The following is a 23,285-nucleotide window of genomic DNA, read 5'->3' on the forward strand; positions in this document are numbered from 1 at the left end:
AGCAGAAAGGAATGGCTGTTTGTTGGGTTTATTTCATCGCGGTCCGTGCGTAAGGCGATCGGGCTCTATGTGTTTAAGTCAACACAACAAATTATTGCAGTCTGCCTGAGCGAACTAGATTAAAAGTGAAGCTTTTTAAAAAAATAATGTAAACATCATAATGGCGGCAGAATAAGCGTAATAAGCTGTGACGGATTATAGAGTTGTCAGCACCTTTTTTCCCCCCCTTTTTTTGTATTTTTAAAGGGACAGTGTATTTTAGCCAAGGAAATTGACCGCTTTCGTGGACAACTAAACTACATAAAATGGTCAGGAATTTTCCATTTTTGACCATATTCTTAGTTAAAATAAACTGATGAGTAAAGTTATATTTATCCTCCTACTCCTAAAAATGACTTCTTTAAGTATCACAGGGTGTTTTTTTTTATATTTAAAGGGAACCAGAGACAAAGCACCCTCATGTATTTTACCATATATATCAGTGGGAACACTTACCCTGCTTTCGGTTTCATTATTTACTGCTCAGCTTGCTTCTTATCAGCCCAGATAAAATCCCTGACTGAGCATTCAATCTGGCTTTGCTCAGGAATCATTATAGCTGAGTCTGTCTTCTCTGATGTCTTTTCAAGCCCAAGCCTGCCCCCTTGTGGCTCTGCTCAGGACTCAGAAGCGCACGGAAGGGGTTGTTCCGGGTGTACAGAACACCCCCCTGCACCAAGACCGGAAGTCTCCCTCTAAATCTGAGCAGCGGCAGCCACAGATGCACAGCTGCCGCCTGCTCATATCTGTGTGCGGCAAGAAGGACTCTGACTAGAGCGAGGGGCCCAGGGATGCGGGAGCCGGCTTTATTCCTCGCTCCCTCCCTCCCTCTGAATTCCCCTCACCTGCGGTGATTGTGTGCCCGGCTCCCCCATGAGTGTGTGCGCAGCGGAGCGGTAGGTCCTCTTACCGCAGATCAGGCGCACCGGCAACTAGTCTCTATGCTTCCTGTGACGTCATGGTAAACAGGAAGCAGGAGACTCCAGTTGCCGATGCGCCTGATCTGCGGTAAGAGGACCTACCGCTCCGCTGCGCACACACTCATGGGGGAGCCGGGCACACAATCACCGCAGGTGAGGGGAATTCAGAGGGAGGGAGGGAGCGAGGAATAAAGCCGGCTCCCGCATCCCTTATTGGCGCCGCCACAATTTTTTTCTCTCTTCTCTTCCCAGGGCAATCTTCTCCCCACACAGGGGCACCTTCCTCCACCTATCTAGTCTATACTGGGGGCATATACCTATCTAACCTATACTGGGGGGCATATACCTATCTAACCTATACTGGGGGGCATATACCTATCTAACCTATACTGGGGGGCATATACCTATCTAACCTATACTGGGGGGCATATACCTATCTAACCTATACTGGGGGGCATATACCTATCTAATCTATACTGGGGGGCATATATCTGTCTAATCTATACTGGGGGGCATATACCTGTCTTACCTATACTGGGGGGCATATACCTATCTAACCTATACTGGGGGGCATATACCTGTCTAACCTATACTGGGGGGCATATACCTATCTAACCTATACTGGGGGGCATATACCTATCTAACCTATACTGGGGGGCATATACCTATCTAATCTATACTGGGGGGCATATACCTATCTAATCTATACTGGGGGGCATTTACCTATCTAATCTATACTGGGGGGCATATATCTGTCTAATCTATACTGGGGGGCATATACCTGTCTTACCTATACTGGGGGGCATATACCTATCTAACCTATACTGGGGGGCATATACCTGTCTAACCTATACTGGGGGGCATATACCTATCTAACCTTTACTGGGGGGCATATACCTATCTAACCTATACTGGGGGCATATACCTATCTAACCTATACTGGGGGCATATACCTATCTAACCTATACTGGGGGGCATATACCTGTCTAACCTATACTGGGGGGCATATACCTATCTAACCTATACTGGGGGGCATATACCTGTCTTACCTATACTGGGGGGCATATACCTATCTAACCTATACTGGGGGGCATATACCTATCTAACCTATACTGGGGGCATATACCTATCTAACCTATACTGGGGGGCATATACCTGTCTAATCAATACTGGGGGGCATATACCTATCTAACCTATACTGGGGGGCATATACCTATCTAACCTATACTGGGGGGCATATACCTATCTAACCTATACTGGGGGGCATATACCTATCTAACCTATACTGGGGGGCATATACCTATCTAACCTATACTGGGGGGCATATACCTGTCTAATCTATACTGGGGGGCATATACCTATCTAACCTATACTGGGGGGCATATACCTATCTAACCTATACTGGGGGGCATATACCTATCTAACCTATACTGGGGGGCATATACCTATCTAACCTATACTGGGGGGCATATACCTATCTAACCTATACTGGGGGGCATATACCTATCTAACCTATACTGGGGGGCATATACCTATCTAACCTATACTGGGGGGCATATACCTATCTAACCTATACTGGGGGGCATATACCTATCTAACCTATACTGGGGGGCATATACCTATCTAACCTATACTGGGGGCAACTATATGGGCTACCTATACTGGGGGGGGGACCTATAGCTGGCTACCTATACTGCGGGCACCTATACCTGTCTAAACATTGGGGGCGCATTTTACGCCCTCACCCTGGGTGCAATTTAGCCTAGAAACTGCTAGTATTTGGCTCCACCCACACCATGTTTTGGCCACGCCCACACACCGCTTTCAGGAACCCCCCCCCTTGGAAATCCTGGATTTGCCCCTGGGACTCATTATAGCAGAGCCAGAAGGGGGCAGGCTTGGGCTTGAAAAGACATCAGAGAAGACAGACTCAGCTATAATGATTCCTGAGCAAAGCCAGACTGAATGCTCAGTCGGGGATTTTATCAGGGCTGATAACAGGCAGGCTGAGCAGTGAAGAATGAAACAGAAAGTAAGGTAGGTGTTCTCTCTAATGTTCCCACTGATATACATGGTATAATACATGAGGGTGCCTCGTCTCTGGTTCCCTTTAAACATTTAGTAGGTTGAGGGAATATTCACGGTGGGACGTTGCGGTTTAATGTGACGTTAAAGCCGCACCATGTCTGCATTTAGAGGTAACGCACTGTAAGCAGTGAGTTACCACAACGCAACAGTTTCAACGCGACTTTAACGTCGCACTGTGAATGGGCCATAGGATAATCATTGCAGTGAGCTAAGCTGCGTTATAAGACTTTATAACGCAGCTCCGCAACGTGGCACTGTGAATGCCACCTGAATGTTTTACTGTCTCTAATCAGTGGCAGCCTATTAAGTGTCCCAGAGTAAGAAAAAGGTCAATAGTTCATGTATTTTATCTCTCCCTGCCCTCAGAAGTTGTATTCTGCCAGGAAAACATTTATGGCTGTAATTTGCTTATCAGTGAGGTGTACTATATTCCTGACAAGCTACCAACAAGGCAGAAGCTGTCACTTGCATGCCTAGAAATTAACTCTTTCAGGCAGCAAAATAAAACAAGTATCACAGCCTGGTTATTAATAGGTTTTGTACTGTACATACACATGTTTATCTCATCATCATGACACACATCGCCTCAGGTACACTTTAAATAAAATACCTCCCCTCCTAAGGGGTACACATAGAAACAATGACTTGCCCTTCCCCTGTTACCCCCAGGAAGGAGGCGTGGCTACATGAGTTACCCTATGGGGCAGCTTGGCATTGGTAGTAGGGGAGGGTGGGATGCAGAATGCTGTTGGAGATCTACTTTCCATCGTTCATTAAGGGAGGGAGATGAAGGATAGGAGGATGGGGTAAACAACAGTGTGTTCTCTGGGGGGAGGGTGCTTACCCCAATACTGAGAGCCTAGTAGGTAAGCAGCACTGTCTGCTCTGCAGGGGGGGGGGTGCTTACCCCAATACTGAGAGCCTAGTAGGTAAGCAGCACTGTCTGCTCTGCGGGGGGGGGGGGGGGGTAAACAACAGTGTGTTCTCTGGGGGGAGGGTGCTTACCCCAATACTGAGAGCCTAGTAGGTAAGCAGCACTGTCTGCTCTGCGGGGGGTGTGGTTACACCTATACTGAGAGCCTAGTAGGTAAGCAGCACTGTCTGCTCTGCGGGGGGTGCTTACTCCAATACTGAGAGCCTAGTAGGTAAGCAGCACTGTCTGCTCTGCGGGGGCTGCTTACCCCAATACTGAGAGCCTAGTAGGTAAGCAGCACTGTCTGCTCTGCGGGGGGGGGGGGTGGTTACACCTATACTGAGAGCCTAGTAGGTAAGCAGCACTGTCTGCTCTGCGGGGGGGGGGGGGGGGAGGGTGCTTACCCCAATACTGAGAGCCTAGTAGGTAAGCAGCACTGTCTGCTCTGCGGGGGGTGCTTACTCCAATACTGAGAGCCTAGTAGGTAAGCAGCACTGTCTGCTCTGCGGGGGGGGGGGGTGCTTACCCCAATACTGAGAGCCTAGTAGGTAAGCAGCACTGTCTGCTCTGCGGGGGGGGGGGGGGGGGTAAACAACAGTGTGTTCTCTGGGGGGAGGGTGCTTACTCCAATACTGAGAGCCTAGTAGGTAAGCAGCACTGTCTGCTCTGCGGGGGGGGGGGTGCTTACCCCAATACTGAGAGCCTAGTAGGTAAGCAGCACTGTCTGCTCTGCGGGGGGGGGGGGGGGTGCTTACCCCAATACTGAGAGCCTAGTAGGTAAGCAGCACTGTCTGCTCTGCGGGGGGTGCTTACTCCAATACTGAGAGCCTAGTAGGTAAGCAGCACTGTCTGCTCTGCGGGGGTGTGCTTACCCAATACTGAGAGCCTAGTAGGTAAGCAGCACTGTCTGCTCTGCGGGGGGGGGGGGGGGGTAAACAACAGTGTGTTCTCTGGGGGGAGGGTGCTTACTCCAATACTGAGAGCCTAGTAGGTAAGCAGCACTGTCTGCTCTGCTCTGATTGTATTTGATCTCCTCTAACATAACTTAGTACCTTTGTTGGATAAATACGATAATTTCCAATCAATTCTTTCCAATGTTCTATATTGATTGAAATAAGGAATCATTCGTAAGAATCATACCATTAACAGGCAACTTAACCTGTTCAGGTTGTTGGAGTCTATCAAGACAGAAATAAGCCGCTCAGAGCTCGCGCGGGCATTCATGCACGCTCCTATTAGAAAGTGAAAGATTGCTTCTTTAGCAAATAGGCTATGGCTAAAAGTGTCAGAGGCAGAGGATCAGCAGGACTGCCAGGCAACTTGCATTCATTAAAGCGGACCTAAACTCAGAACTTCCTTTCTGCTCTAAAAGATAGGCAACAGCATAATAAACTGTAAAGTGGACCTGACCTCTTGCACAGGACAGAAGGAAAACATCCACTAGCCTGCGATTTGCTTTTGATCGCAAATCGCAAGGTACATTAAACTAATGGAAACTGCAGCAGCAATTTCCATTAGTGCGATCCGATTGCGATGCGATTTTGGTCAAAGCGCAATCGTCGTCCTGCCGCGTTTTGTGTGCGATTGAGCTGGACTATAATGAGTATAGTAGCTCAATCACAATCGCAATCGCATGGTGGAAATTGAAACGCGATTGCGATCGCAATTGCATTCCATAGTGGAAAAGAGAGAGTTTAACCTGTTTAATTCCCCCTCCTTTGTGTCTAATCACTAGTTGTAATTTAATCTCCCCTGTGGCACATGACTGCCATGGCAGATAAACTCATTTGTAAACACAGGATGTTAACAATATGTCTGCTTCCATGAAAGCAGGAAGTAGACACACTGCAGATGTATTGCAGGATTTGTATCAGCTGTACCAAAGAAATGTTTTTTGTTTAAAGGTTATTATGCTGTTGCGTATATTTTAGAGCTGAGAGGAAGTTCTAAGTTCAGGTCCGCTTTAAAGTAAAACATTTCTTTGTTGCAGGTGATTCACATCCTGTAATAAATATGCAGTATGTCTACTTCCTGCTTTCATGGAAGCAGACATAGGGTTACAATCCAGTGTTTACAAATTAGCTGTTCTGCAGCTGATACAGCTGAGAGATCAAATTACAGTTGCGATTAGTCACATATGAGGAAGCATTAGACAGGCTCTTCTGTCTAAATACATACAGGGTGCATTTATCTATGATTTCCTTCTGCCCTGTGCAAGAGTTCAGGTCCACTTTAAGGCTACTTACACACCAGGACGTTGCGTTAGAGGGGACGTTAACCACTTCACCACTGAGGGGTTTTACCCCCTGACCACCAGAGCAATTTTCACCTTTCAGCGCTCCTTCCACTCATTCGCCTATAACTTTATCATTACTTATCGCAATGAAATGAACTATATCTTGTTTTTTCCGCCACCAATTAGGCTTTCTTTAGGTGAGACATTATGCCAAGAATTATTTTATTCTAAATGTGTTTTAATGGGAAAATAGGAAAAATCTGGGAAAAAATTAATTATTTTTCAGTTTTCAGCCTTTATAGTTTTTAAATAATGCATGCTACTGTAATTAAAACCTATGAAATGTATTTGCCCTTTTGTCCCGGTTATAAAACCGTTTAAATTATGCCCCTATCACAATGTTTGGCCCTAATATTTTATTTGGAAATAAAGGTGCATTTTTTTTCAGATTTGCGTCTATCCCTAATTACAAGCCCATAGTTTATAAAGTAACAGTGTTGTACCCTCCTGACATAAATATTTAAAAAGTTCAGTCCCTAAGGTAACTATTTATGTATTTTTTTATTGTACATTTTTTAATTTTTTTTTAATTACAAAAAAAATAAATTGGGGAGTGTGGGAGGTAATGAGTTAATTTTTTCTGTAAAAGTAATTTATTTGTATAGAAAAAATGTTTAGGGTGTAGTTTTACTATTTGGCCACAAGATGGCCACAGTAACTTTTTTGTTTTAATGCGACCTCCAAGCGTCCTTCCGGAAGCTTGGAGGAAGTACTTGGAGGCTGGGTAAGATCACAATGATCGCGCTGCCCATCGGAGAGCAGCGGATCATTGCGGGGCTTAGATCAACGAACGGGAATGGATTTTCCCGTTCATTGATCTCTGGGCGAGCGGGCGGCGGCGTGTTTACTAGCGGTGGGCGGCGTGTTTACGAGCGGGAGCGCGGGCAGTGGCCGGAGCGCGGAAAGTACGGATTTCTCCGTCCCTGGGGGTTAAAGGATGGAAAAAGGGATGGAGAAATTCGTACGGGCGGGGAGGTAAAGTGGTTAAGGTCGCATAACGTGCCCCTAACGCAACGCATGGTGGTGCGAGAGAGGACGGTAGAGTGAGCCGCGTTAGGCGGCTCCCTCCGTATAAGGTCTACCAGAGGGGCGATGATTGGCCGGCGGGACCTCGTGATGCGGAGCGAGACACTCCGCATCACGTGGTCCCGCCGGCCAATCAGCGGTCGCCAGTGCAGTGAATATTAAGTAGCCATGTGCGCGGCTACTGTAGCAGCATCTCCCCGCCTCCTCTCACCCCCAACTGCGCATGTGCAAACAGTCTAACGCGGCTTGAGCCGCTCAGAATGCACAGTACGCTGCACTTTGCCCGCATGTGCAGCGTTACTGTGTAACACAACGTGGGCAGTGTGAACAGCCTCATTGACTTTGTAGTGCTGTGCGGTGGGCTGCGTTACAGGCTGCACTAACGAGGGCCTGTAACGTCCTGGTGTGAAACCAGCCTAATAGGAAATAAATATGGCAGCCTCCATATCCCTCTCACTTCAGTTGTGCTTTAAGAATTTGCTGTGAAACCTCAAAAATGTTGCTGAACCTTCTCACCCACAATCCTCAGTGACAGGAAGTAAAGGGTAATCCTGTTATCTGGGACATAGAGAGCAGCAAAAACTTGCGTCCAATTCTTCTGTATCATATTCAAAACTCTGCGCAAATCCAAATGACACAAACATGCGTCCGTCCCACAGCCTGCGGATCCCTGTGTGGAGTTTTGGGATACAGGAATAACGGGAAGAAGAGACATTGAGCAGAGACGCATTCCCAGCGCTGCTTCCAGTAAGTGGAAGTCTGGAAATGATTCCCAACAATCCGATTGCATCTGTTTCTTCAATAATCTGACTTTAGCCCAAACAGACTCTTTGAATCAATAGACAGCAGTACCACCTCTGAGCCGCGTCTCCCCAGCGGCTGAATCCCTCCGGCCCGCGCTTGTCGTCGGCCAAGAAAACATTCTGCACTGACGAATCAGGACGCAGCACTGCTATAAATCACTCCAGCAGCTCTCCTGACTGGCTGGGAAAGGGGACTCCTGAGCCAGATCTTAGCACACTTCTTGATACAGTAATGACCCGATGAAGCGGGTATAACCAGCGAAACGCATTGCCCTCAGTATCTTTATTAAGTCACTTTTAGTGCTACTTTGAGGTAAGCCTATTACAGTATTTCTTACCTTTTTATTGTTTTAATATTTCTATCATGTTAGGGGCACCTTCTCCCCCTCTGGTCCTTATCATTCGCTAAACTTTAAAATTCTCAGGTTTTTTTTTTTAGATTAAAGGAGGAAAGCAGAGAGCCTGGAAGAAACCCACGCAAGCACCGGAACAACAAATAGCTAGGCTTGAAAGAAGATCCTTGGATGAACGGGGTGCTACTGTCTAATGCAAAATATACAAGCGCGTAAGTTTGTGCCTGTTTAAACACACACACACACACACACACACACACACACACACACACACACCACTGTATACACACACTCTGTACACACACACATACACAGTACACACACTGCACACACACACACACACACACACTGTACACACACTGCACACACACAGGACACACACACAGGACACACACACACAGGACACACCATACACACACTGTACACACACACACTGCACACACACACACACACTGTACACTGTACACATACACACACTGTACACACACACACACACTGTACACATACACACACACTGCACACACACACACACACACACTGTACACATACACACACTGTACACACACACACACACATACACACACTGTACACACACACACACACTGTACACATACACACGCACTGCACACACACACACACACACACTGTACACATACACACACTGTACACACTGCACACACACTACACACACACACTGTACACACACTGCACACACACTGTACACACTGCACACACACATTGTACACACACACACACACACAAACACTGTACACATACACACACACACTGTACACATACACACACACTGTACACACACTGCACACACACACACACACACACACACTGTACTCTGTACACATACACACACTGTACACACACTGTACATTGTACACACTGCACACACACACACACACACTGTACACACACACACACTGTACACACACACACACACACACACACACTGTACACACACACACACACTGCACACACACACACTGCACACACACACACTGCACACTGTACACACTACACACACACACACACACAGAGTTGGGCATCGGGGGGATCATGTTGATTACAATTACAATCATGTTTACGCTATGTTATTTAAAGGATACCTAAAATGAGAGGTATATGGAGGCTGCCATTGCCATTTCCTTTTAAGCAATACCAGTTGCCTGGCAGCCCTGCTGGTCCTCTGCCTCTAATACTCTTAGCCATAGCCCCTGAACAAGCATGCAGCAGATCAGGTGTTTCTGATTGAAGTGTGATTGGATTTTCTGCATGCTTGTTTCAGGTGTGTGATTCAGACACTACTGCAGCCAAAGAGATCAGCAGGACTGCCAGGCAACTGGTATTGTTTAAAGGGAAATAAACATGGCAGCCTCCATAGCCCATCACTTCAGGTGTCCTTTGAAGTGGACCTGAACTGAGAACTTCCCCTCTGCTCTAAAAGATAAGCAACAGCATAATAACCTATAAAAAAGAAACATTTCTTTGTTATACCTGATACAAATCCTGCAACAAATCGTCAGTGTGTCTACTTCCTGCTTTCACGGAAGCAGACATAGGGTTAAAATCCTGTGTTTATAAAGTACCTGCTCTGCCAAGACAGTCAGCTGACACAGGTGAGAGATCAAATTACAGTTGTGATTACTCACAGATGAGGGGGAATTAGACAGGCTAAACTCTCCAAACACATAGAGGGTGCGTTTCTCTCTGTTTTCCTTCTGTCCTGTGCAAGAGCTCAGCTCCACTTTAAATTGGCGGCCATTTTTCGGACACCGCGTGCGTTCTTCCTTTATTTTCTATTGTGCTGCTGTGGAAAATCGCAAGTGAATGCACAGGGTGTACCAAAAATCCGTGTGTGAAAGTACGTGTGCAAATGCAAAGCACCACAGTGCGAACCTGGCCTTTGTGAGAAGCTTAAAGTGAATGGGAACCGCATTTTTAAAAAAATGAAGCAAATACTTACCTAAGGAGAGGGAAGGCTCTGGGTCATATAGAGCCTTCCGCCTCCTCTCTCGGTGCCCTCTATCCTGTACTGGCTCCCCCTCCCCCCCCCCCCCCCGTTTCAATCCCCCACCGAAAGGGTATTTGGAAGTCTTCGGGAGCCGTGTCCTCCTGAAGACGTGGGGCTCCATACTGCACAGGCGTGAGCGTACAAGAGAGCGTGCTTGCGCAGGTGCAGTACAGGGCCGCCCTTCTTCAGGAGCACTCGGGCTCCCTGAAGACTTCTGAAGCCTCCTACGGCCGGGTAAAGCAGTATTTGACTAATTTAGTCAAATACTGCTACCGGGCGAGCCAGCACTGGAACGAGGGGACCAGGAGAGGAGCCGGAAGGCTCTATAGGACCCAGAGCCTTCCCCCTCCTTGGGTAAGTATCTGTCTAATTTTTTTAAAATGAGATTAAAATGTAAAAGATTAAAATGACTCCTCCAAACAATTATATCTAAGGTGGCAATGAAATAGTGTCTTAAATGAACAAATAGAGTCATTAAAAAATGTGACTGATGGTTGGGTTAGAGTAATAACTTATTTTATTGCTTTCTGTCTACGTAGGCACCACTACAGGACAGCAGTATGATCACAATGGCTTCTTTACAATAAAATGCAGAAAACAGAAACTCTTGTGTAATAATAACAACAGGACCTCCTCTGCAGTCTGAGCACACAGTGGCTCATTGTCCCACCTGGCAGTGTGGGGATGGTTTTAGCACCTTGGCGCCCGCGGCGCTGAGCGAGCTTCCCTTGCGTCACCCTCAGAATAAAATACCACGCAGTGTCAGAGATCGCTGGCAGGCTCTCTGCACAGGGAGAAAAAGTTTAGGAATTTTTGAAGAATCTGTGGCTTGTGAGCCGTGCCAACTAAGGGCCCTTTTCCACTAAGAAACGCATCACAGTCCTATTTCCACTAACGCGATTTTGCCGAAATCCGATCTTGATCCGCCTGGTGTATGGCTGGATTGCGGTGTGTTTGTAATTTTCGACAGGAGGAAATACAAACTCGTTGGCAAAGGAGTCTGAATTGCTGAATCGCGGGGAAAATCGCATTTCATCGTGATTGCGAAATGCAGGCTAGCAACTGCAACTACACTAGAGGGAAAACAGCACTGCAATTTACATGATAACCGTGGTGCTGTTCTAGTCTGCAAAAAGCAAGCAAGCTAATTTTTTGGTTCAAATTGCAGTTAGTGTAAAATGGTGAACTTTTAATAAGAAACGCCTTTTTTCCCCCAAGTCAGCATAGATAGATAGATAGATAGATAGATAGATAGATAGATAGATAGATAGATAGATAGATAGATAGATAGATTTAAGCCAGGGGTCTCAAACTCAATTTACCTGGGGGGCCGCAGGAGGCAAAGTCAGGATGAGGCTGGGCCGCATAAGGAATTTCACAATCGCGGCGCATCGCCGCCTCTGCCCGCCCCTCTCACTCTTCCTTCACAGAGAGGGGCGGGCAGAGGCGGCGATCCGTGCGGCAATTGACGTCAGGAGGGGCAGAGCTGAGGCTGAAAGCTCTGCCCCTTCCAGGAAATGCCGGCGGATTGCCCCCCGGGCGATTTGGGGGCTCTGCAGCCCTCGTTTAGCGGCGGAAATGCGGCGTATTACTTGGGAGCACTGAAGCGAACTATAAGGAAGGTTTTGCCGGCGAGGGCCACAAAATATTGTATCGAGGGCCGCAAATGGCCCGCGGGCCGCGAGTTTGAGACCACCAGTTGCCTGGCAGCCCTGCTGATCCTCTGCCTCTAATACTATTAGCCATAGCCCCTGAACAAGCATGCAGCAGATCAGGTGTTTCAGACTTTAAAGTTAGATCTGACAGGACTAGCTGCATGCTTGTTTCTGGTGTTATTCAGATACTACTGCAGAGAAATAGACCAGCAGGGCTGCCAGGCAACTGGTATTGATTAAAAGGAAATAAATATGGCAGCTTCCGGATACCTCTCACTTTAGTTCCCTTTTAAGCAATGCCAGTTGCCTGGCAGCCCTGCTGATTCTCTTCCTTAGTCTAGTGACCGTTATTGAAAACATCTGCAACCACCAGCGGTTCTGAACTGCGTCTAGAAGCGATCTAGTGGACCATTGGCCCTACCAGCCTGGGGTCAGGCATACTGGATTAATTTATACTAGCCGACCCGCGTCGTAGCATACGCCGCATCTTCGATCTATCTAATAGAGTACGTGCCTCAACCTTGAAGCAAGAAGAATAAAGGTGGGTACACACATCAGATAAAAGTCTTTGGAAAATCAAAGATCACAGACCAATGTTACCCCCTTCCGTGTAGTATGAGAGCCACACCTACACAGTCTATTCTATTGAGCTGAACTCCCCATCAGACAGAAATCTTTGCAAGATGCTGCACACAGAGATGCAGTACACATGCAACAGATCAGTATCTGCAAAAGATCTGTTCCTGCAAAAGATCAGTACCTACAAAATACATTCATAGTCTATATCTGCAGATCTCATACACACCTTGTTTAACGGACTTCATCTGCAGATCAGATCCACCAGGATGGATCTTTGGATCTGCAGATGATTGTCTGATCTGCAGATGAATATCCGTCAAACAAGGTGTGCATTATGCTGGGCATACATGGTATGTTTTCTACCGTGTAATCGAGCCGCTGGCTCGATTCCCGCTCGTCCCCGCGGGCGCCCGGATCGATTCCCGCTCGTCCCCGCAAGCGCTTTCTTATTTTCCACTCGTTTCTTCAGCAGAATCGATCCGGCAGGGTATCGGACACGGCTCGATTACATGGTAGAAAACATACCGTGTATCAGTGGCGTAGCTAAGGAGCTGTGGGCCCCGATGCAAGTTTTACAATGGGGCCCCCCAAGCACTCTATACATAACAATTTATGCCCAGCATGAGATCTGCAGATATCATAGACTATAAATGCATTTTACAGGAACAGATCTTTTGCAGATACTGATCTGTTGCATGTGTACAGCATCTGTGTGTGCAGCATCTTGCAAAAAAATTTATCTGATGGGGAGTTCAGCTCAATAGAATAAACTGTGTAGGTATGGCTCTCATACTACATGGAAGGGGATAACATTGGTCTGTGATCTTTCATTTTCCAAAGACTTTTATCTGATGTGTGTACCCACCTTTAGGCTTTCCATTAGAAAATGTATGCGTGCTCAAACACAAAGTTTAACCCTAGCAAGTCTGGCTTTCCAAATCTGGCCTAATTGGCTATTCAGGAGGCAATGCTCATGCAAATATGCATTTGCTTTCGCATGCCAAACTATGCAGGGTCAAAAAACTAATACCACAAAGCGGTCCCTGTGCGGGAATTAGTTCATGCTACATTAGCACTATCCAGGAGTGCCACTGGGAGGCTTTCCAATACCCCCTTTTTATACAACCCGGGGGAACCACGGGGTCCCAGGCTCTCTCACTGCCTGACAACCACAGCGGCATCCCCCGGAGGGGGAGGCTAGGTGCCGCAGGCGCCCCCCCCCCCCCCCCCCCAAGCATGGCCAGTGCCGGGTAGAGCTGTCCGCACCCACCTCCCAATATTAAACACAGGCACTTACTTTAACATCCATTGTGTTCTGCTTCATGCGCACTAACTTGGGCCCCCCACATGAGAAAGGAGTGAAGCATGGGTCACCCCGAGCTTTAGAGCTCAGGGCTGGCTCACGTACAACACTCCAGGGGGGAGGGGGGGGGGACAGGCGCAGACAACTCACTGCAGGGCTCACACCACCGGAGCAAGCCATCCACCACACTTGGGGGGGGGGGTCGCCTGCGCCACCCGGCCTCCCCCTCCGGGGTGCTGCTGTGGTTCCCAGGCAGTGAGAGAGCCTGGGACCCTGCAGTCCCCCGGTTGTATAAAAAGGGGGCATTGGGAATCCTCCCCGTGGTGCTTCTGGATAGTGCTAATGTAGCATGTAGCAGTGTTGCTTGCGAATTTTCACCTAAGTCATTTTCGCATCGAAAATCCAGTTTTCGGCGAATTTTCACGCAAATCTTCAGAAATATTTGCGTTTTCGAAAATTCATTGTATGCAGATGCTTATGCCCTTATGCAGAAAAATGTCCACAATAATCCGCATGGAAATTCAGTCTATGCAGACGTTTATACGGAAAAATGTCCGCAATAATGCGCAAGAAACTTCTCTGAATGCAGACGCTAATGCCCTTATGCGGAAAATGTCCGCAATAATACGCAAGTAACGCGAAAATGACTGGCATTAGGCGAAAATTAACGCGAAAAAATTAGATGGAAAATTTGCCTGTCCAAACGAAATTAGGCGAAAATTCTGTAAAAATTTTCGCTCATCACTGGCATGCAGCAGGGCAACCGCTTTATTGGTTTTTTGACCCTGCATATAGTTTGGAATGCAAAAGCAAATTTGCGTGAGCATTGCCTCATGAATAGCCAATTAGGCCAGATTTGCAAAGCCAGACTTGCTAGGGTAGGCCTCTTTTCCACGGACAGTTGATAGGCAGTAAAATGCCTCTCAAACTCTTAAGGCTAGTACACACTAGCAATTTTGATTGACCAATGATTGCTCAATTTTACCACCTCCATGTAGTATGACCATTTACCTATATAATCTGCATAGAATTGAAAATCTGTTTGGCCCTCATACTACATGGAGGTGGTAAAATTGAGCAATCATTGGTCAATCAAAATTGCTAGTGTGTACTAGCCTTTACAACTGCTCACTACTGCCTGGTAACAGCTTGCTGCTGCCTGGTAACAGCTTGCTGCTGCCTGGTAACTGCTTACTGCTGCCTGGTAACTGCTTACTGCTGCCTGGTAACTGCTTACTGCTGCCTGGTAACTGCTTACTGCTGCCTGGTAACTGCTTACTGCTGCCTGGTAACTGCTTACTGCTGCCTGGTAACTGCTTACTGCTGCCTGGTAACTGCTTACTGCTGCCTGGTAACTGCTTACTGCTGCCTGGTAACTGCTTGCTGAGCACACAGCTCAACAGTCCGTGGAAAAGAGGCCTTAAACTTGGTGTTTGATCACGCATACATTTTCTCATGCAAAGTACTTCTTCTTCTTGCTCGAAGGTTGAGGCACTTACTCTATTATATATATAGATAAATATATTCTTTATTGGGACTATTTTGTATCGTATTTGACATAAATCACTCATTATTGATATTGAACTGAATATGACCCGGGTCACGTCCCTGCGTGGGATCGCTTATTAATCCTTTCTAAATCTCGTCCCGGTATATTTGGCCACATACGTGTGCAGGGGTGGATTGCGGAATGTAAAAAGTTCCTAGCACTTCCTAGAGTTATGAGCGTGTCAGAACAAGGATCAGATACTGGCGATCAAGAGCTTGAAGACACAATTCCCAGATAGGAGAAACTTTGGGGATTACTAGGACATAACTGTATTTCCCTGAGTGTAGGAGTGGAATGGGGGGGTCTGTATCTGGTAAGGGACTTACCCTGTTTGCCCAATTTCTTTTGTTTTTTTCTTCTCTGTTTTCCAAGTACTTTTATTAACATTAGTTCACAACATGCTTGTGTGATTTGCACTTAAAGGACAACTGTAGCAGGAGGGCTATGGAAGCTGCCATATTTATTTCCTTTTACCTCGAGGATCCTAGGGTACACCCCCTAGTGACCAGGCTATTTTTTACAATTCAGTGCTCTGCAGCTTTAAGACCTCGCTGCAGGGGCGTACAACCTAGAACACAAGTGATCCACCCCCTGTTCTGCCCACCAACAGAGCTTTCTGTTGGTGGGCTCTGATGCCTGCCGGCATGTTTTTTTTTTAATCTTCCCTTTTTTTAAAATTATTTTTATATCCCTCCCCCGCCAGGCAATCACAGCGATCGGCTGTCCCCAGTACAGCGCTGCCATAGATCACAGCGCTGTACAATGTAAATAGATGGCGGTCTCGCCGTCTAACAGTCTCCAGGCGGCGATCGCCACTGGGAGACTGATGGCGGGGCGGAGCTCTGTCATTCAAGTGGAGATGCGCGCGCAATCTCCTGCAAAACTCCGCCCCAGGACTTCACGCCAATTGACGTTGAGTGGCCGGCAAGCAGTTAAACAATACCAGATTCCTGGCAGCCCTGCTGATCTATTTGGCTGCAGTAGTGTCTGAATAACACCAGAAACAAGCATGCAGCTAATCTTGTCAGATCTGCCAATAATGTCAGAAACATTTGATCTGCTGCATGCTTGTTCAGGGGCTATGGCTGAAATTATTAGAGGCAGAGGATCAGCAGGACAGCCAGGCAACCGGTATTGCTTAAAGTGGATCCGAGATAAACTTTTACTCATTGCATAATTGTGTTCCTTTCATAGAGTTTATAGGGCATTCCTCAAGCCAAATACTTTTTTTGTTTTAATACTCTAATTCCCTATAAACTAAACAAGCCTCGCCCACAGCTTCTCCAGAGTTCCTTTGGCACTCTCAGCCTTAGTAGCAAGGGCTTATGGGAGCTCAGTCTGGGCAGGAGGAGGTGTTACTAGCCAGAGATTTCAGAGGCAGAGGGGAGGAGGAGAGGGGAGTGAAGTTTTCACAGGCTGAGGGATGGAGATGCAGATCAGCTTGCCTGTGACAATGTGACAAACAGAACATGGCTGCCCTCATTGTATCACAGGAAGAAATAATCATACAGAGCTGAAGCTGTTTGCAGCTAGATTTGCTAAGTAAACTATCTAAACTTTAGATAAGATATATAGACAAGTTACTTGTTATAGTTTGTTTTTCATCTCGGATCCGCTTTAAAATCAAATAAATATGGCAGTCTCCGTATCTCTTTCACTTCAGCTGTCCTTTCAAGAGAACTATACTGTACTTTCTTCACCCTGATTTACATTTTGAAATGTATAGCAGTTGGGGACATCTTTACTCCTGTCAGGTGCAGCTCTGCGGAGTGTTTGTTCCTGAGAGTTCTGAAACCAGTACAAATAATACCTGGTCTTTTGTCTTCCAGAGTGTACTGAGAAGAGAATTCCACATAGCTAAACAGCTTAGGCAAAACCCAACTGGGAAGGCGGGATTACATGCTAATATACATATTAATATACAGCAATATATAGCTGTATAGGAGGTGTTTCTGATGCTGAAACCAGGATAATTTATTGTACATAAAAGTCGATATCCTGAATAATGTGTTACATTCTACTATGAAAGTATGTCACACTACAGGGTCTCTTTAAGTTTGTTGGTGCCCCAAAGTGGAGACCCACTCCTGAGAAAACGGAGGATGCGGAGCAGAGTGGAGGGACCGGGCAAGAGAGCTCATCTTGGCTGGCAATTTATTACATTAGCCGATTAGCAGAGCTGTACAAACTTGTACTGCTGTCTGCATTTAAAGTAAATGTTTTTACACACAGGTAATGCTTTCAAATATTCTTGTATGTACCTAAGAAGAATAGTCGCTTCCATTTTAGTTTAGGGAATTTAAATCCCCCTTTAGGCTGGTTTCACACCAGGACGTTGCGTTTTAGGGGACGTTATGGTCGCATAACGTGCCCCTAACACAACGCCTGGTGCTCCCTGCCTTGGACGTCAGAGTGAGCCGCGTTGTGCAGCTCAATCTGGCGTCCGTGATGCCGTGATGCGCACTCTTGGACGCATGCGGCATCACGTGGTCCCGCCCGGCCAATCGCCGCACAGAGCGGTCGTTCCAAGAAGTAAACACTGCACGTCACTGAGTGCAGTGAATATTAATTAGCCATGTGCCTGGCCGCTCTCCGCTCCTCCCCAATGTTACTGAGCATGTGCAAGCAGTGTAACGCGGCTCAGCCGTGTGTAAAGTACTGCATGCAATACGTTGTCTGGTGGCGCAGCGTTACTATGTAACGCAACGTCCGCACTGTGAACAGCCCATTGATTTTTCATTGCTGTGCGGTGGGGTGCGTTACTGGCTGCTCTAACGTGCGCCTGTAACGTCCCACTGTGAAACCAGCCTTAAACTTAATTCGAAGGGCCCCACCAGTCCTCATACTGCCCATTAAATTCTATGGACCCAACCAGTCCTGACCCTGTCTGTTCAGTTCTAAGGACCCCATTAGTCCTGATCCTGCCCATTTAATTCTAAGGAACCCACCAGTCCTCATCCTGCCCGTTAAATTCTATGGACCCCACCAGTCCTGATCCTGTGTGTTCAATTCTAAGGACCCCACCAGCCCTGATCCTGCCCATTAAATTCTATGGACCCCACCAGTCCTGATCCTGTGTGTTCAATTCTAAGGACCCCACCAGCCCTGATCCTGCCCACTCAATTCTAAGGACCCAACCAGTCCTGATCCTGCCCATTAAATTCTATGGACTCCACCAGTCCTGATCCTGTGCTGTGTGTTCAATTCTAAGGACCCCACCAGCCCTGATCCTGCCCACTCAATTCTAAGGACCCAACCAGTCCTGATCCTGCCCATTAAATTCTATGGACCCCACCAGTCCTGATCCTGTGTGTTCAATTCTAAGGACCGAACCAGTCCTGATTCTGCCCACTCAATTCTAAGGACCCCACCAGTCCTGATCCTTCCCACTCAATTCTAAGGACCCCACCAGCCCTGATCTTGCCCATTAAATTCTAAGGTCACCACCAGTCCTGATCCTGCTCACTCAATTCTAAGGACCCCACTGACCAGATTCATTCTTACCCTTATATGCTGGTAGTTATATGAGCCCTACCCCTCCAGACTAATCATGCAGAAACCCCAAAACCTGAACTGCGTTCTGTTCACATCCCTCCTGCACCCATGGTGGCCCCACCAGATTTGCCCGCTGTTACGCTATCTCCAATGTGTATCCACTTGCTTAGCTAGAATTCATTACCTATATGGCATCCCCACCAGTGGCGTCTCTAGGGGGGTACAGTAGGGGCGGACCGCACCAGGTGTCTCCAGCAGAGGGGGTGATGCCAAGCTCCAGGGTAAGGGAGAGTGGAGTAGGTTATGTGACTATCGACCAGGCTAGTGCCTGATGTACTTCTCTAATGTAGTCCAGAGGGCCCCAGGGCCATGTGGTGATCACCTTAACATCCTCTTAGCAAAGGTGTCCCATCCAACCCCCCATCCCCCATAGCAAGTGCGTCCAGCATGATATGCCTCCCTCACCCCACAGCAAACATGGCCAGACCCTCTTCCCTCAGTGTGTGGCCAGCATTACAAGCATTAATCCCACCACCATAGCCAGTGTATTCTGTATAATCCCTTCCAACCACCAACCACAAGTGTATCTAGTGTGGTAGTGCGCCCTCACCACCCATAGCAAGCATGGCCACACACACGGGGGGGACACAGACACACAATATATATATATATATATATATATATATATATATATATATATATATATATATATATATATATATATATATATATTTATTATACACACACACACACATATGCAATGTACACACACATACCCATACACTGGTACACACACACACACACACACACACACACACAAACACCATACACATACACTGTACACATACACACACACACCATACACACACTGTACACATACACACACACACACATTGTAAACATACACACACACGCACACACGCACACACACACCATACACACACATATACACATATACTGTACACACACACACACTGTACACACACACCATACACACACACACCATACACATACTGTACACACACACCGTACACATACACACTGTACACACACACACACCACACATGCACACACACACACTGTACACATACACACACACACACACACACCATACACACACATATACACATATACTGTACACACACACACTGTACACACAGACCATACACACACACACACACACACACACCGTACACATACACACTGTACACACACTATACACACACTGTACACACACACACACACACACACACACACACACACACACACCACACATGCACACACACTATACACACACTGTACACACACACACACACACACACACACACACACACACACACTCAGCAATACAGCAAACTGTGGCCAGTATAACAATACCTAATTCCTCTATCCCCCTGTAGCAAATCAGTCCAGTGTAACCCCATCCCCCACAAATGACAGTAACAAGTAACGCTGCGGTTTTTTTTTTTTTTTAGTCTGGTGAGATTTGAGGTTTATGGGGTAAGAGAGAGATGACAGTTTCCGCACCGGATGACACCAACCCTGGTGACGCCTCTGATCCCTGCACACCGTGGCTGCCGTTACGGCACACTGGCAGTCATACGTGATTTTTCTTATGTTTTGGAACCGGCCATTGTCGGCAGTCAGAATGATATCACTCCATATTTACACTGCCGAGTCATTTCAAGTGTCAGAAGCCCCAGAAACGTAAAGACCAAACAAAGCCTGGGAACACTTAGCTGAAATTTGCCTTTTTACAAATGTCACTCCGGCGATGGAACGGATTCCGAATATCGCCCACAGCTGCCACCGCGGTACCACTCATCAACGGGGGCATACCCAGAAACCAAAGCCGTAAACATTGAGGAGCGGCGTGCAAGGTGGCCGCCGCGTCAGCCCATGTAAACGCCTGACAGATGGGTGGATGTCCGCCTTGCGTTCCGAAATGTTTATGTTGCAAAGATGACATGTGTTGCTGTTACGTTAATTTATATGCAGAAATGTGAAAAAACTCGGAAAGTGTAAAAAAAAAAAAAATAGAGACGACCGCAAAAGACATAAAAACGTCAGCGTTTCCTATAGGGTGGTGCTGCACTGAACAAAGAAAGACACGCAAAACATAGGATTATATATCACTAAAATGACCAAGATGGCTTTAATTCACTGTAACCCGCATGCGGTAAAGAAGAAAGACACTGATTTTACCGTAAATTTCGTGAAATGCCAACTCACTAAGGGGTTGATTCACTAAACAAAATAGTGCGAGTAACCTCCTGTAAAAAACGCTATTTTCACAGCGTGCGAGGAGTCACGTAGCATGCGTAATCACAGGATCGCACGCTATGCTGCGGGTAGTGCAGCATAGCGAATGCTATGCTATTAAATTACACCGGATCCCTGCAAATAACGAGCGTTCCACTCGTCTCACCCTGAGCCCCTTCGAGTCCAGTAACTTTAAAGGACGTGATCCCGGCAATTTGATTGGCCCAACAGGCTGCTTGTCACTTGAACTCATGTCCTCGAGAGTTTCCGAAAATTGTTGAATCCGTATTGCGCATGAGAAAGAGTTTGTTCTTGAGCGTGCACAGTACAGATCCGCTCATCTTTCGGAAGTATTCGGGGACATAGGTACTTTGGAAGGCAGCCTGAGAAGGACCAAAAAGGTATTTGACCAAGCTTGGTGAAGAACTTTCCCTGGGCCCGGCGGTGGAACTAGGAGATGTAGAAGACTGGAACGCTCTTATGGGGTCCAGAGCCTTCCCTCTCCAAAGGTGAGCTTCTAACTCCTTTTTTTTCAGCTTGTTTAGGTATTGATTTACAGTAGCAAGAAAAAAGTATGTAAACCCTTTAGAATTATCTGGATTTCTGCAAAAATTGGTCCAAGAGCACCTGGATGTTCCACAGCGGTACTGGCAAAATATTCAGTGGACAGATGAAACCATAGTTTATTTATTTATTGTATTTATAAAACGCCAACATATTACGCTGGACATTAGTTTAGGTTACAGACAATATTTATGGGTGGCATACAGCAATATGACAATACAGGAATACAAGAAAGACCAGATCATGCAGCACAGTATGAGTACAAGGTAATGCTTAGTCACTGGATGGAGCATGGAGATCACACAGCACAGTATGAGTACAAGGTAATGCTTAGTCACTGGATGGAAGCATGGAGATCACACAGCACAGTATGAGTACAAGGTAATGCTTAGTCACTGGATGGGAGCATGGAGATCACACAGCACAGTATGAGTACAAGGTAATGCTTAGTCACTGGATGGAGCATGGCGATCACGCAGCACAGTATGAGTACAAGGTAATGCTTAGTCAGTCACTGGATGGGAGCATGGAGTTAGGCAAGTTAGGTTCCCTCAAATGCATAGCATGGGTTCACAGTAATGGAGGTGCATGATCAGGTAGGACACAAAAGGAGGAGGACCCTGCCCAAAGGCTTACAATCTAAAGAGAGAGGTAGGGACATGAGAGGTAGGGGACCAGAGTTCAGCTGTAGGTTTAGAGCACTTGTGAGGGGTGGTAGGCCAGAGTGAAAAGGTGAGTTTTGAGGGCTTTCTTGAAGGTGTTGAAGGAGGGGGCTGCCCTAATGGGTGGAGGTAGGTAGTTCCGTAGTGTTGGAGCAGCTCTTGAGAAGTCCTGGAGGCGTGCATGGGACTGGGTGATGCGGGGGGGTGGTCAGGCGAAGTTCATTGGAGAAGCGTAGTGAGCAGTTAGGTGTGCATCTCTGAGTGAGATCGGAAATGTAGGTTGGACATGTTTTGTGGACAGATTTGTAAGTCAGACACAGTATCTTGAATCTGATTCTGGACTGGATAGGAAGCCAGTGGAGGGATTCAAGGAGGGGATCCGCCATGGTGGAGCAATGGGAGGAGTGGATAATTCTGGCTGCCGCATTCATGATGGATTGCAGCGGGGCAATAGGGAGATCAGACAGAAGTTGAGTTGTTTGAAAGAAACACACAACACTGCACTATGGCCTCAATTCACTAAGCTTTATGAAACGTTTGATAATTTACCTCATGGGTAAAATCTAATTTTGAATTCACTAAGGTGTTATAGATTTATTGAATGTTTTATCGATAAAACATTCAATAAATACACAACACCTTAGTGAATTCAAAATTAGATTTTACCTGTGAGGTAAATTATCAAACGTTCGATAAAGTGTTTGATAAAGCTTAGTAAAGTGAGGCCTATGTGTGGAGAAAAAGAGGCACAGCAC

At 46.8% G+C, this 23,285-nt stretch overlaps 1 protein-coding gene across 1 annotated transcript in view; it reads right to left on the reverse strand.

Annotated features, from left to right (window-relative positions):
- Positions 1-23,285, reverse strand: part of CRPPA (CDP-L-ribitol pyrophosphorylase A) — a 230,201-nt gene that overhangs the window by 25,848 nt on the left and 181,068 nt on the right. The gene's annotated exons all lie outside the window — the stretch shown is intronic.

Source organism: Hyperolius riggenbachi, chromosome 5, assembly GCF_040937935.1.
Source record: "Hyperolius riggenbachi isolate aHypRig1 chromosome 5, aHypRig1.pri, whole genome shotgun sequence".
Classification (NCBI taxonomy): domain Eukaryota; kingdom Metazoa; phylum Chordata; class Amphibia; order Anura; family Hyperoliidae; genus Hyperolius; species Hyperolius riggenbachi.